Genomic DNA, 15,302 nt, shown 5'->3' with positions numbered 1-15,302 from the left:
GTTGAAAGTTTATTATATGTTCAAACTTATATGAAATCATATATCAGTTTTGTAGTTTGAATGCTGGATAGATAACAAAGTAACATAAGAATGGAACATTGAAAAGTTATAAAGAAAGTGATTAAATATCAATAAGGAACAAAAGACTATATCTCATATATAGGAGATCAAATCAACTTGAAGTGATAAGATATTTAGATGTTGATTTTGTAAATTATCTCAACAGTAAGAAGCCAACTACATGATTCATATTCATATTAGTTAAAGGGGTAATTTCTTTGAAAAGTATAAAATAATATTTTTTACATCATCAATAGAAGCTGAATTTGTGATATGCTTTAAGGTCGTAAATCAAGTTTTATGATTATAAAATTTATTTTAAGATTTGGTATACTCAACTCAATTGCTAGGCCGTTGAAGATATTTTATAATAATGCTATAATAGTTTTCTTTTCTAGAATGGTAAGTACTTAGTGGTGTTATATATATATATATATATATATATATATATATATATATATATATATATATATATATATATATATATATATATTATAGTTGAACATGATAATAAGATTGTCTTGACAAAACAAATTATAGGGATCATTATGGACTATATTAAGGAATGCTAATAATGTTGTGATATATAAAATAGAGTATGCCATTGATGACATATAACCCTTATGACTCGTATTTATAGTTGGACTGAATGAAGTATTATTATACTTATTAAACTTATTATTTTATTTTAAAATTCATAATAATGTGTAAAATATTTTTTAAAATTTTTAGAATATAATTATGTCAAATTATTTTAAAATAAATTTTATTTTATTTATTTTAATTATATTTTTTTATATCTTATCAATTAATTGACCAAGCGAGAGAATGTTAGATTATATGACTATATTTAATTAGATAAGATATATTATAGTTTTAATTAAATTTTGATTGTGGTTATCAGTTAGTGAAAAGAAAATTCATTTATGGTAGAATTTCTTAAAAGATGATCTTGATGGAAGATATTATCTTAATCACTTATCCTATACCCTCTACTCTTATCTATAAATAGATAGGACCTCTTGGGGACTACATACGATATGATATAATCAAGATTATTGATTAATTCTTTATCATTAGTCTATATTCCATTGCCTGGTTCTATGAAAAATAGAAATAAAGCATAATACGAGTTTAATTATTTTTACAAATAAATATTATTATATTCTATAAGTTTGGTTATCTTTATAAATAAGTATTATTATATTCTATGGATCAAACTATGAAGCACATTCTATGAATCAAATAAAAATATTATAGATATCAAAAGTATATATCATAATCTTGATCTATTGTATTTGATTTTAGATTCTCTAATTAATTTATTTTGTATAATAGCATATTTACCAATTTATACTAATACTTCATCCATGAGTTGACCCTCTTTGGAGATGAATTGAGAAGCCCCCTTGATTATATTATCCTAAATTATAATCAATTAAAATAGAAAAACTCAAGCTCATTGCTTGTCTAGTCCAACATTGACTTAGGTCAATCAAACTTAAAGATTTGGGATAAGTATCTAAAGAGACATCCATGTGATCTAACGGTGTTGATGTGATCTAAAGAGACATCCATGTGATCTAGTTAATTAGGTCCACCCAATATCATCCAATTGCCACATAATGCATCACATCAGTCAAAAACTGTGCAAATACTGGCAGCAATAAGGTGCAAGCGAAGAAATTGCATACATCAATTCTTAATTTGCTAATATAAAAAACAATGCTAATCTATTAACATTGAGTATTTTACATATGTCATGTTTTGCCATATACTATGCACATAATTTATGTATTATTATAATACATGATTCTTGTATTTTATGATTACAAGATTAATATTATTATAATACATGCTTCTTTATATGGATGTATTATTATAATACATCCATATAAATATATATATATATATATATATATATATATATATGTATATATCTAAACTCTTGAAATATAATATTATATTTTCATTTAAAATATGATAAACTTTAGTGATGATGTTGATCATTTTGACTAAACTAGTCCTCATTTTCTCTGCAGATGTGATGGTGGCTATTTCCATGATCTATCAGATGCTTGCTTTATTTATTTCTTAAACAGTTTATACATCAAGCTCGATTATTAATTTAAATCATTAAACAGTTTATACAATTTAAATCATTAAATTGATTTTTAATGTATTGAATCAGACAAAAAAATGAACTACAAGTAAAAAGGGATTTAATTGATTGAATCAATTCTTAATGCGTTGAATCGACAAAACATGAACTACTAATAAAGAGAGATGGCTTTGTTAGAGTTGCATTTTATTTATCGAATCGATTCTTAACGCATTGGATCAGACAAACAAAGAACTACGAGGAGAGAGATAAGAAAATAAATGAGGGACAACGATGAAACATTGAAAAGCAGATGCTAACTATGAAAAAATAACAAAAACCAAACATTATTTTGTAAAAATAAAAATAAAAAACTCTTTCGTAAATCACCCATTTAATTTCATGGGCATAAGAGGAGATTCAAAAGATAACCATTGGTATATATAACTATGGGATTATTAGAGTCATACTTATAAATATTTTACTACACCAACCAATTACGCTACAAAAGAAGAACACAAAAATAATGATTTTCCTATAAAAAAAAGCTTCTAATATTATTTATTTTTCTCATAGCACCTCATATTAGTTTTTTCGGGCATAAAACTCATATCGTTGCATTTGAAAAAAATGATTATCAACCACTCTTTTGTCCAATTTTCTTATATCTCTTTTTCTCTCTCTCTCTCTCTCTCTCTCTCTCTCTCTCTTTTTAAACTCGTTCAATTGAACGGATTTAATCAACCCAAAATGTTGGATCTATTTAGAATAAAAATATCAAAATTTAAATAATATTCATATATCGATTTATAGTAATAAATATATAAGAAATTAATATTAAATAATAACTATAAAAATATCATGAAAATAAAAATCACTACATGATTTATGGTAAGTACATGTACTACAATATAATTTGTGCGTAGAAAATAATTGTGGTCCAATGTAAAGCATTAGGCAAAATTTACCATGGAACATAATCCCATCATGCTAGTTTAGTAGGAAATATAAGATACAAAAGGCTTGTTAAATTATATATAACTTTTTTTGTAAATAATCCTTTATAGTTCATAATATTATTTTAGGAAACATATTATCAACGAAAACTGTCTTAAATAATTATCAACAATCAATTTTAGGAGTAGAAATTCCAAGAACATGACTTTACTTTATATAATCGCTAATTATTATTATCTTAATTGTGTTAATAATAATAATTATAAATCCAATTAGTAAGTAATAGACATTCAATGCGCTTCAAAATTGATCTTGTCGGCATTCCGTATTTCAAAAGCAAATTTTTCATTATTAAATCCATACTAAAATTAGTATGGATAAAACTTTACTATTTTGCCATATCAAAATTCTTGATTACAGGAATCAACCAAAACTAAAAATAATAATATTAAATTATTTTTATATTAATTGTTCTACCAGTTGTCAAGAATATATTTTTGAAAAATATATATTAGATATATATTCATGATCAATGACAGCAGTTACTAAAAAATATGTATTTTTGAAAATTTATACAAATATATTATTAGGATTAATATGATATATTAATTTCTATTAGATATTTCCACTTTGTTTTTTATACTCTGAAAAAGAAATATTTCAATATCATAATAGAATATGATTGAACTCAAATAGTGTTAGGATAAATTATACTCTTTCAATATCATAATAGAAAACAACTTAACTCAAATAATGTTCCGATAAATTAATATTTTATCAATATTTTATAGTTGTGTATCATGTTGTTGTTTCTTTGGTATAAATACCATCATAATATGATTTTACTGTACCATTTATCCAAATATTTTTCTTATAAATTTATGCACTATTCTTATCTCTCATTACGTTTGACATGGAAAGTACAAACACATTATATCACCACTAACTTGACATTCAAATAAGATGCTTTGATGTGTTCCTAACATATCATCGTACCTGATGCTCGGTACTTTTTATGAGTTTTTATGTTTGAGTAATGTTTAACATCTTTATGAAATTATTGTGAAAAAATAGAAATGTTCGTGGAAGTGAGATATATATATATATATATATATATATATATATATATATATATATATATATATATATATATATATATATTCTCTTGAATCAAACATAATATAATACAAATATAAAAATATAAATAATTTAATCGTATGCACGTGTCAATTAGATTAATAATAAAATATTAACTAGATCATTAAATAAGATTTACATGAAAAACCTTTTATAAATCATGAACAAACATGTCAAATTTTTTTTCCTATAGAATAATAAGATTAAAAGATTTTCTCTTTAGACTAACATATCAAATACCATATTAAGAGAAAAGTACTCATATGAGTTTCAATAAACTAGAAAGAAAAACTAAACAGAACAAGAAATCTTAAAAATCTAGATTAGGGATACCAAAAAATCTTAACAATTAGATCCTAATTTGACTAGCTAATTATTGAATGAAATCCTTTTTTTTATTCCTAATGTATGATAGTCCTCTTTTTTGTTTTCTAATCTAACTTGTCCCACCCAAAAAATCTCTCCCTTCCACCTATATGGACCGTTCCTCCGCAACTATTATCTGTGTACATATAAGTTCTTCTGAAGGTTATGGTTTAGTTATTATATCTATTATGTTCTTATAAGTAAAAATTTTCTCAAGATATAATACTTTTTTTTCTTAGATCCAATAATAACTAATACCAATATGATTAGATTTGAAATGAAAGATTGATTTTTTTTTTTTTTAAGATGAGTGGCATTTTGACTCTCAGAATAAAAAATAAGCTTCTCTTGCTTATTTTTTCTCAAGATATAATACTTTTATTTCTTAGATCCAATACTAACTAACATCAATATGATTAGATTTGAAATGAAAGATTAATTTTTTTTTTAAGATGAGTAGCATTTTGACTGTCAAAATATTGTTACCCTTAAAAATGGCAAACAACCAAAGGATGATTATCTAAAATCAATATTACTAGTTATGTTTATATTTGTGTAGCCAATTAACACAAGTTTTTCTATACCAAAGCAAGAACATAATCTAGAATTATATGTAAGATACTTGAAAATTTATTTAAATATTGTCCAATGTTCTTTATAAAGATTAAAAACAAATCGACTAACCAAATCATAGGCATGAGGTATCTTATTCATTTTTTTTTTCTCACTTGTAAAATACTGTTTATAACCCAACTTGAAATGACTTAAAAATGGATAATAAATAAGTTCTGACTTGCTTATAATAAATTTGTCAATAATTTTTTGAATATATCATGAGATAACCAAAGTTTATCATTCTTCTCATCATACTCATGTCAAGAATAGGTTTAGCTAGACCTAAGTTTTTCATAACAAAAGTTTTATTCAAGTTTCCTTTTAAACTATAATTTTCTTAGTATTATGATCAATAATTAATATGTCATCTACATAGAGCAAGATAATAATAAAATTATTATCAGAAAAATATCTCACATAAACATAATGAGCAAAATAGCCTTGTCATACTTGTGATATATCATAAAAAAAATCAAACATTTTATACCATTGTCCGTGATGCCTTCTTGAGACCATACAAATTCATCTTCAACTTGCACACCAAAATTTTCTTGTCTTTAACTTTTAACTCCTCAAGTTATTCCATATATATTTCCTCCTCCAAAATACAATAAAGGAAAACTTTTTTTACATCAAGTTATTCAATCTTTAAATTTAAACTAGTAGCTAACAAAAAATAATTTGGATAGAAGACAACTTGACCATAAGTGAGAATATTTTCTCAAAATCAATACATTTTTCTAGTGAAATCCTTTCATAGCCAACAATGTCTATGACCTATTTTCTTAAATTTTCAATATGAACAATAATTTATTTTTTTATGTTCTTTTCTCATTAGATATTTTTACAAAGTCAAATGTATGGTTATCGATTTCATATCTTCTTATATGACACTCAACTATTTATCTTTCTGTTCATGTAATATAGTCTTTTGTAGTTTTTTTGGCTCTCCTTCATTAGTAAATAACACATATTCATGAGAAGAATAAATTTAAGAAAGGTGATGCTCTTTGATGAATCTTCTCAATTGATGTTTCTATAAATATACCTACAGTCTCAAAGTTTTAGTGAAAAGGAAATACAAGACACTTTGAATGTTTTTAAGAATTTTCTCTAGTTAATTTAGAGAGGGTGTATGTGAGAGGGTATATATATATGAATTTTAATTCAAAAGTCTTGTAATTGATTTTATATGATTAAGATGTTAAGATCGGGTCAATAATTATTTTTCTTGAAAATTGTATGTTTTATGTTAATAGAATAAAATGTTAGATTTAAATAATCATATATATGTGCTTGAGAAGCAAGAATGTGTATTTTGATGATTTCCATATTAACCTTCAATGATGATGCATGGTTTTTATATGGAAGGCTTGATGATTTTTTTTAAACCTTGTCTTTGGTTTTCAAACATGATGTATGTTTTTGACATAAGAACAAAACTTGAGCATGCTAATATAAAGTCAATCACATAAATTAAAACTAAAGAAGTTTTAGTTATCTATAAGAATCATTCAAAATTATGTTCAATGAAACCATTGCATAATGATGTAATGAAAATATTAAACATTTTGAAACCATGTTTTAGTGTCATGCATAATGATCATGCTTAATAAATTTCGAAATTATGCATATGAATCTTGTGATTTATGGATTATTGATTTTTACCATAATGAAAGTACCTTATTAATCTTTATTGTAATAAATCTTACACTTTCGGTTTTAAACATTATACATGTTTTTATTTGGTATAAGTGAAATAAAATCATATGAATTGAAACAACTAAAAAGAGAAAAATATTTTTTCCATGAAAAATTATTTTTCTCTATCCTATTGATCTTGATGTTTATTATGATAAATCTATGTATACCACTTTGAATCTCTTGAAAGTAATGTTGATATTTTGATGATTTTGATGATTTAAATTTGAAATGAGTTTTATCAAAATCATGATATTGATTTCTTGGAATAACATGAGATTACCTTTGATGATCATTTTGATTCATGGAATTTTGGATTCATGACTTGGTCTTACATTTGTTTATGAGATGGTTGAAATCTTTGTACGTTTGAATTCTTCCCTTCTCCTTTCAATTTATACATGTTATATGTTAAAGATTTAAAACCATGTTTTGGTATCATGCATATCTAAGAAATATTGATGTGACAAATTGAATAAGTTGAAAATGAATGATGATTTTTCTCTTGAATATAACTTGTGATATTTTTTATATAAATCATCATTTTGATTTCTCGACATTCGATACATGAGATTTTATTATAAATCAAAATTTCTCATTAATCGATCTTCTACGATTTTACTTGCTATTCTCTTGAGAGGAGATTTTCTAAATGAATCATGATTTTTCCTTGTGAGTTCTTGGAGTTATTACTTGATTTTTCTTTTAAAACAAGATCTCTTCTTTGTACTCCTATGATTTTTCTTGATATTTTATTTAAAGAAGATATTTACTATATGAATCATGTCTTTTGGTATTCAAATGATTTTATCCTTCATGACATGATTTCTTTGTATTTATGGCTTGCATGGCTTGAAATGTTTTGGTATAATGCATGCAATGATGAAATATTCATAAAGTTAAAATGATGTATGCAATACTTATGATAATGATGTACATGATGTATTTATTGCATATGATGTGTATCATGAATGCTTTAAATGATGAATGTTTGGTATCATGATCAACATGTTGATAAATGCTTAAAATTTTTAATGTTTGAGTATCATGTATGATATGCTTATTAATGATGATTGATTTATTTTTCGGTATCGTGCATGAAAAATAAGGTTATTGAAATTGTGTATGTTTTAATTTGAATATATAATGATGCACAAATAAGAATGATACTTACCTTTGTCATAATATGAAAATTGATATAAGGGTCTTTCCTTCTTTTTGACAATGACAAAGGGGGAGCAAGAATTTCTAGCGTGGACATCATGAAAAGAGGCAAACTAACTAGCTTGCACAATTCAAGATGAAAGCAAAAATTGCACTTCTCAAAAGAGAAGATGTAAATGTAACATTTGCCAAATTGTTTGCTTGCCTCATGTAAAACATTATCTCTTGCTAGTTTGGCATTTTTGCTAGCTTGTATGTTGTAAAACTTGATCACTTTTTCAAACATTTTGCTAGCTTACACTTTGCAAAGAAAGCAAAAATGACACTTCTAGAAGAAAGAGCTTGTTATTTTGAACATCACAAGCTTGCCTATCTTAAGAAACAAAAATTGCAAAAGTGCTATCTTGCCTATCTCAAGAAGCAAAACTTGCAACTTGCACATTGCAATAGGAAGCAAGAATTATGAGCTTACACAAGAAAGCTATCTTGCATTTGCTTTCGAAATTTTTGCTAGCTTGTATATTGTGAAACTTACATATCGTAAAAATTGCTAGCTTGTAGTCTAAAGAGAAGCAAAAAGTTGCTATCTCAAAAGAAGCAAATGTGCTATCTTGCCTATCTTAAGAGGCAAAAATGCTAACTTGCACATCTAGCAAAACTTGACAAATTTGCATATTTCAAGAAGCAAGAGTTGCTTTCTTGAACATCTCAATATTGCTAGCTTGCATGATGTAGAACTTGCTATCTTGAACATTACCAAAAGTGCTATCTTGTATGCTGTAAAACTTGCATATCTAAAACTTGATAGCTTAAATGTCCTAAGCATGATGCATTACTTGCTAAATTTTTTAGCTTCAAAACTGCATGATGATAAAACTTAATATTATGTTTTTCATGCAATGAGTTGAACTTATATTACAAACACAAAGAATAGTTGTACTTCTCCTTTTTGTTGATGACAAAGGGGGAGAAGTATGTTGATGACATGATATGCATAAGTCTATGCATGAGTTCATAATGATGTGTTGCAAGTATTCATGATGAATATTGCAGTGACTTGAATTCAGTTTGAATTCAAGGTTCTATCAATATGGCATATTGATAGGGGGAGTTTGTTTAAACTCCGGGAGTTAAGTTTAACTCTGTCATCAATTGGTTGTCATCATCAAAAAGGGGGAGATTGTTGAATCTCGTATTTTGATGATAAAACCAATTGATAATTATGTTTATGTTTAACTGCATTTTGAGTGATGCAGGTCTACTCGATCAGGATTAGACAATTAAGGCAGGAGGAATTGACGTTGCGCCGGAGGAGATCACGTTAGGATATTGGATGGCAGAAGGCTTCGGACGTTGGGCATCGTGCCAAGAGCAGAATTGCGCCAAGGATATCGGCGTTGCGGAGGTCAACCGCCGATTGGGCAACAAGCCGCAAGAGAGGAAGATGCGCCGAAGAATCGGACAAAGAGCCAACCAATGACGTGCCAGGCAACAGAATGTCAATTCGCTTTATAATAATTATCTAGATCGGAGTAGAGTTTTTGCTTGTGTGTGCAGGATTAACTACGATAACGATGAAGACATAAAGCAAAACAAAGTGTCGGAGTCAAGCACGAAGGATTCATTGCGAGTTCGAGAGTTCGACGGAAGTCTGAAGGTTCGTCGGGAATGCTGCCGGAACTAGCCAAGAATGAGTAGGGAGCTTGCCGAAGGGTTTTTCGGAAGCTCGCCGGAAGGTTCGTTGGAAGTTCGCGGAGCTCGCCGAGAAAGATCGGAGCTTGCCGAAGAAGCTCATTGGAACTCGTCAAGATCAAATCGTGAAGTCTAGGAGCTTGCCGGGAGTCCGCAGAATGGTTTCCGAGAGTTTATCGGAAAACCGTCGGAAGTTCGCCGGAAGCTCGCCGGAAAAAGTCTTGACTTATGGACTTTGTAATAGCTTAGAAAATGTCTTTAAATTCGTAGTTAGCACGTTAATTAGGGTTAGGATTAGGTGTTAATCCTATAACCCAAGTAGGGGTCAATTGGGCCCGAGTTCGGATTGGTTTAGGCCAAGTTTGGAGCCCAACCAGTGAGCTGAATTGGCCTAGGCAGTGGCACCGCCTAGGCTGGGCGGTGACACCTCCTGGGCTGGGCGATTGCACCGCCCAGCACCCGAGCGCTGGGCGGTGGCACCGCCAGCATCGGGAACATAAGATAATTCAAATTTTTGGAGCCCAAATTTGAATCCTCTTGAGGCCTATAAATACCCCTCAAGTCTCAGCTGAGAACACAACTTTTTGAGCAGTAAGTGATTGAGAGAAAAGTCTTAGAAGAGTCTTTGCTAGTCTTGTTTTCAATTTGCTAGTGTTCACCTCCTTCTTTCTTGCTGAAAATCTGTAAGAGAGTGAACCGCTTGTAAAAGTTGTAAGAGGGGTATTTACCCTTCCATTTCAAGAGATTTGCTAGTGGAAGGTGGGAGCCTCATCGAAGAGGGGCCTCGCAAGTGGATGTAGGTCATTTGACCGAACCACTGTAAAATCGGCATAATCTCTGGTTTGCATTTACTTATTGTCATTTATATTACTGCAAATCATTTGCACTTTAATGCTATACTGCTTTGTCTTCGTCTTACTTATCTCTTCAAGTTAAAACGTAATCGAAATGTTTTTAAACGAAAACGTTGCTTTTATCGTACGAAGTTTCCGAAAAGTGTTTAAATCGTGAAAAGTTTATCGCACTTCACCGCTGCACTAATTCACCCCCCCTCTTAGTGCCGCTCCGATCCTAACAGACCTGAGTTAGGTTAATCTACTCAACTAGGTCAACCCAACGCTTATGGCTAGGTATGACCTAACCCATGTGGTAGGGTATGATTAAACTCATATGACTCAGTATAACTTAGGCCTTATGGTATGAATGACCTAGCCCATGTAGCCAAATAAGAGCCAACTCATGTGTTACGACCAAATCCATGTGGCCAAGCATGGTTAGCCTATATGCTAAGAATGACCTAGTCCACGCGATCAACGACCTAACTCATGTGATTAGACACAACCCAACTTGCGAAACAAGCATGACTTAATTTAATGGTAAAGCTAAGCCTAACTCGTGAGTGAGGCTCAACTCAACCTGTGAAGCTAGGCCCCCTTAACTATGCAATTGACATTAGACATATTATCGTCTCTCTATCTAACTCATTGTATCTCAACCAAACCTGTTACTTAAGATAGATATATGCGACACACGTGACCTATCCAAGACTCGGCTGAGTCAATTCAATTTAGATTAGCACTATGCGATATAGTATAGTTTCCTCTACCTTTATTAATTTGAGCTTGTTGGTTGACTAAATCAGATAGGTTTGATCGGTTCAAGATAGTTTAAGATGATTTCAGACCAACTTAACTAGTTCAAACCTATTTAATCTAATTTAAATTAATTAAATCTAAATTAGACCGGCCTAGGGTCATCCCAAACTAGTTCTATAAGGATTTGAGATTGATTCTTCTACGTCTTAATTGAATTGAGTTTAGTTTAAGTCAATTAAAATATTTCAATTAGGGTTCTGGTTGATTGAGGACTATTGAGAGATAGATGCCCTATATTTGATAAACTTAAAAGTTTCATGTGATGGTATCATTTGAAAATGATTATTAGTTTTTTATTATTTTAAGTTTATAATATTGATGTGATTATTACCATGTAATATATGTGACTAAGTTAGTGGTCCACATTAGAAGTGTAACTTGTGAAAGGAGCTATAGGCCCATCATAGTGTAGAGTTACCAATTGACATAGTCTAGCGAATCATACATCAGGCTTAGTTCTTCATAATCTTTTATCATACTTCTTGGATATATGCATGCATGAATGAATGAATATAATAAATGATTATGATTGACTCTATATTCCTATCGAGAGCAAGTAGAGCAATTCTCTTTGGAGATTAGCGGGTCATCGCATGTAATGGTTATACTATTCTTTCATCTGATGTTGGGAGGAACGTGTCTCCATTTAAGCAAGTGAGGGATACCACTCTATCCATTATTGAAAGTACGATATGGTTTTTTCTATTCGTTATTAGGAAGGTATACCATCGGGTGTTATGCATGTCTATATTATTTGATTGTTGTATATATCATCGAGATGTGTTGTATGTGATTAATGCATGATTCTATTTACTATATAAGAATTATTATTATTATTTTTTTAATATATGAGTTTCATAATGAATTAATATATTATCATTTTATATTAAATTATTTATATATATATATATATATATAATATATTAAAATTATTTTTATGATTTCTTAAATGTTCCTATGAGCATATATGGTTATTAATATATTTTTATCTTATATTTATTTTCAGAGTAATCTACTAATGAGGCTTAGATGGAAAATACTTTTTTTTTGTCACTTGTGACTCTACTAAGAAAATGTAATCTTTTTTTAGTAAAAAATTATTATAAAACTAATAATTTAAATTTAAAAATAAATTTTTTTATAAATTATGATGATTGAAATAATATTTTTTTTTATAAATATGAGATGTGATAATTTAATAGTATCAGAGTAATAGTTTTTAGGACCTATTAGAATATAGGGCGATGAGAATATTAGATGACTCAATTAGTTTTGAGATTTAGATTTTAAATTTACATAATAATAATTTTAAGAGAATATGATCATTTTATTGAGCCAAATATATTTTTTTATAAAAAATAATTAACTAAGATGTTACCTAAGGAGAGTCTCATTAAATGACTTGAACTGAGATTATTTAGCAAGAGGCCAAAATTTTAGTATATTTTTTCTAAATTATAATAAGTATTGTAATATTTTATCATAAAAACTCTCATAAAGTTTTACATTTTAAATATAATTTTGTCATGACACTCTTATCCATTTTTTGAAAAGTAGATAAGAGTTGCTAATTTGATTATAGAATGTATGATTTTTTTATAGATATTTTTATAATAAATAAAAAAAAATTAACTTACTTAGTTATTCATGAAGATGTAAATATTAGATTTATATCTAATATTTTTTAAAAAATAATTTGTTAATCTGACTAGAACTATTATATGATGCTTATGTTCACTATGTAATATTTAAAATTTTATTTTACTAAAAAATTAAGCTTATTTGATGTGTCTTATAGCATTTTCTTAGTTCGGCCATAACTTATTCACGTTGAGGACCTAAAATTTATTTATATAATTTTCATTCTGAATTTAAAATAAATTACACAGAATAAAATTTAACAGAATTTGTATTATAATTTGACATATTACTTTCTGAATATTGTTGCCCTGAATATAATTCTTGTCCATAATTATAAATAGAATAAATTTAATAAAAATATAAAAAAAATATTTGTTACTTATTGTGTGGTTTCTTTATAGTTGATTATCTTCCTTACCTTTGTCTTACATTGTTATAAATATTTATGGTTAACATATCTAGTTTTAGTAACTAAAGATTAAATCTTTCAAAAATATATAAATTGAAAAGTATTTACCCTTATAATTTTTGTTATCATATATTATTCTTAAAATTGATATTAGATTTGACATGTGTTAGGATGGTATGTAGAAGTTATTTTAGATATTGATAATTTGTGTGCTTTTGTAGTTGAATAAATTTGATATGTATTGATATTTAAACTTAATTATATGTGTAACTAATTTGAATAGAGTTTTGATTTAAGAAGTGACAAATTAATTATTAAATATTATTTATCTACTATAATGATGAGATTTAATTAGAATTAAATATAACATTATTTTTTTAACACATATAATATATAAATTATTAAAAATTATAAAAGAATATGTATTGAATAGTTGGATAATTTTTTATCCTTTCAATTGCTTTCGTTTGTTGAGTTACACATGTAGCCTTAACTTATATTTTATGTTAATAATCAATTAGTTTTTAAAGATTAAAACTTTTAATGATTTATTGGATATATAATTTGATATGCTTGTTATGGGTAATCTAAAACCAAATTTGTTAAATGAGTTTCCTCAGTTTCTCATATATTTTATACTGAAAAATAAAAAAAATACATCTTTTGACTTAAAGTTTTTAAGTGGCACATTTATATCTAAATAATTTTAAGTGATTTAGACTTATCTTTTCACTTAGTATTTTAAGTGCCAATTATGTTAATTAATATCATTTTTCATATCATGGGAGCCAAATTTCTATTAAGTGGGGGAGAAATATAATCATCAATAACTTTCTTAACATAAATTAATTATCATAAATAATATATCATTTTATTTAAATTATTAACTATCTTATTTGTGTAGTATGGTTAAAGAAATGATTAAAATTGATTTTCTTAATTATATAAATAAGTTAGAAATTTTATCAATTAATTAAATTATTAATTAATTTATTTTCTAATAAGTAATGTGATTTTTAGAAGGTAAATAGTTCAACTTATTGTACCTCAACCCAATCAGTTACTTGGGATAGACATATGCAATGCACACATGAGTCATTTAAGACTCAAGTGGACCGATTCGGTTTGGACTAGCACTATACAACATAGTCCAATTTCTTTTTTCTTATTGGTTTGAGTGAATCATACAGATTTAATTAGTTTAAGTTGATTTAGAGTGATTTCAGTCTAATTTGACTTATTTAAAAGTATTTGACCTAATTAAAATCAATTAAATCTAAATTAGATTAGAGTGATTCCAAATCGATACTATAAGGATTTGAGGTTAGTTCTGTTATATCATAATTGAATTTAGTTTGGTTTAAGTCAATTAGACTATTGCAATTAGGGTTCTTGTTGATTGAGGATTATTGAGAAACTTATGCCTTATATCTTTATAATTTAATGAACTTAAAAATCTTATCTGAATGTGTTATTTATAAATGAGTTTTTATAATTTTTAAGTTTATAATATTGATATGATTGTTATTATGTAATATACATATCTATGCTAGTGGTTAATATTAGAAGCACAACATGTCAAAGAAGCTATGTGCTTTTCATAATGCAAAGCTACCAATGGATATACTCTAATAGATCATACATCAAGCATAGTTCCTTATAATATTTTATTATACTATTTTTTAATGCATACATGATTGAATATAATGAATGGTTATAGCTGACTATGAATTTATATCAAGAGCAGATAGGACGATTTCTTTCGGGGATTAACGGATTATCAAATGTGATGATTTCTTCATCA

Source organism: Musa acuminata, chromosome BXJ3-8 (assembly GCF_036884655.1).
Source record: "Musa acuminata AAA Group cultivar baxijiao chromosome BXJ3-8, Cavendish_Baxijiao_AAA, whole genome shotgun sequence".
Lineage (NCBI taxonomy): Eukaryota > Viridiplantae > Streptophyta > Magnoliopsida > Zingiberales > Musaceae > Musa > Musa acuminata.
The sequence above is the reverse complement of the archived record's forward strand: the minus strand, read 5'-3'. Positions refer to the sequence as shown.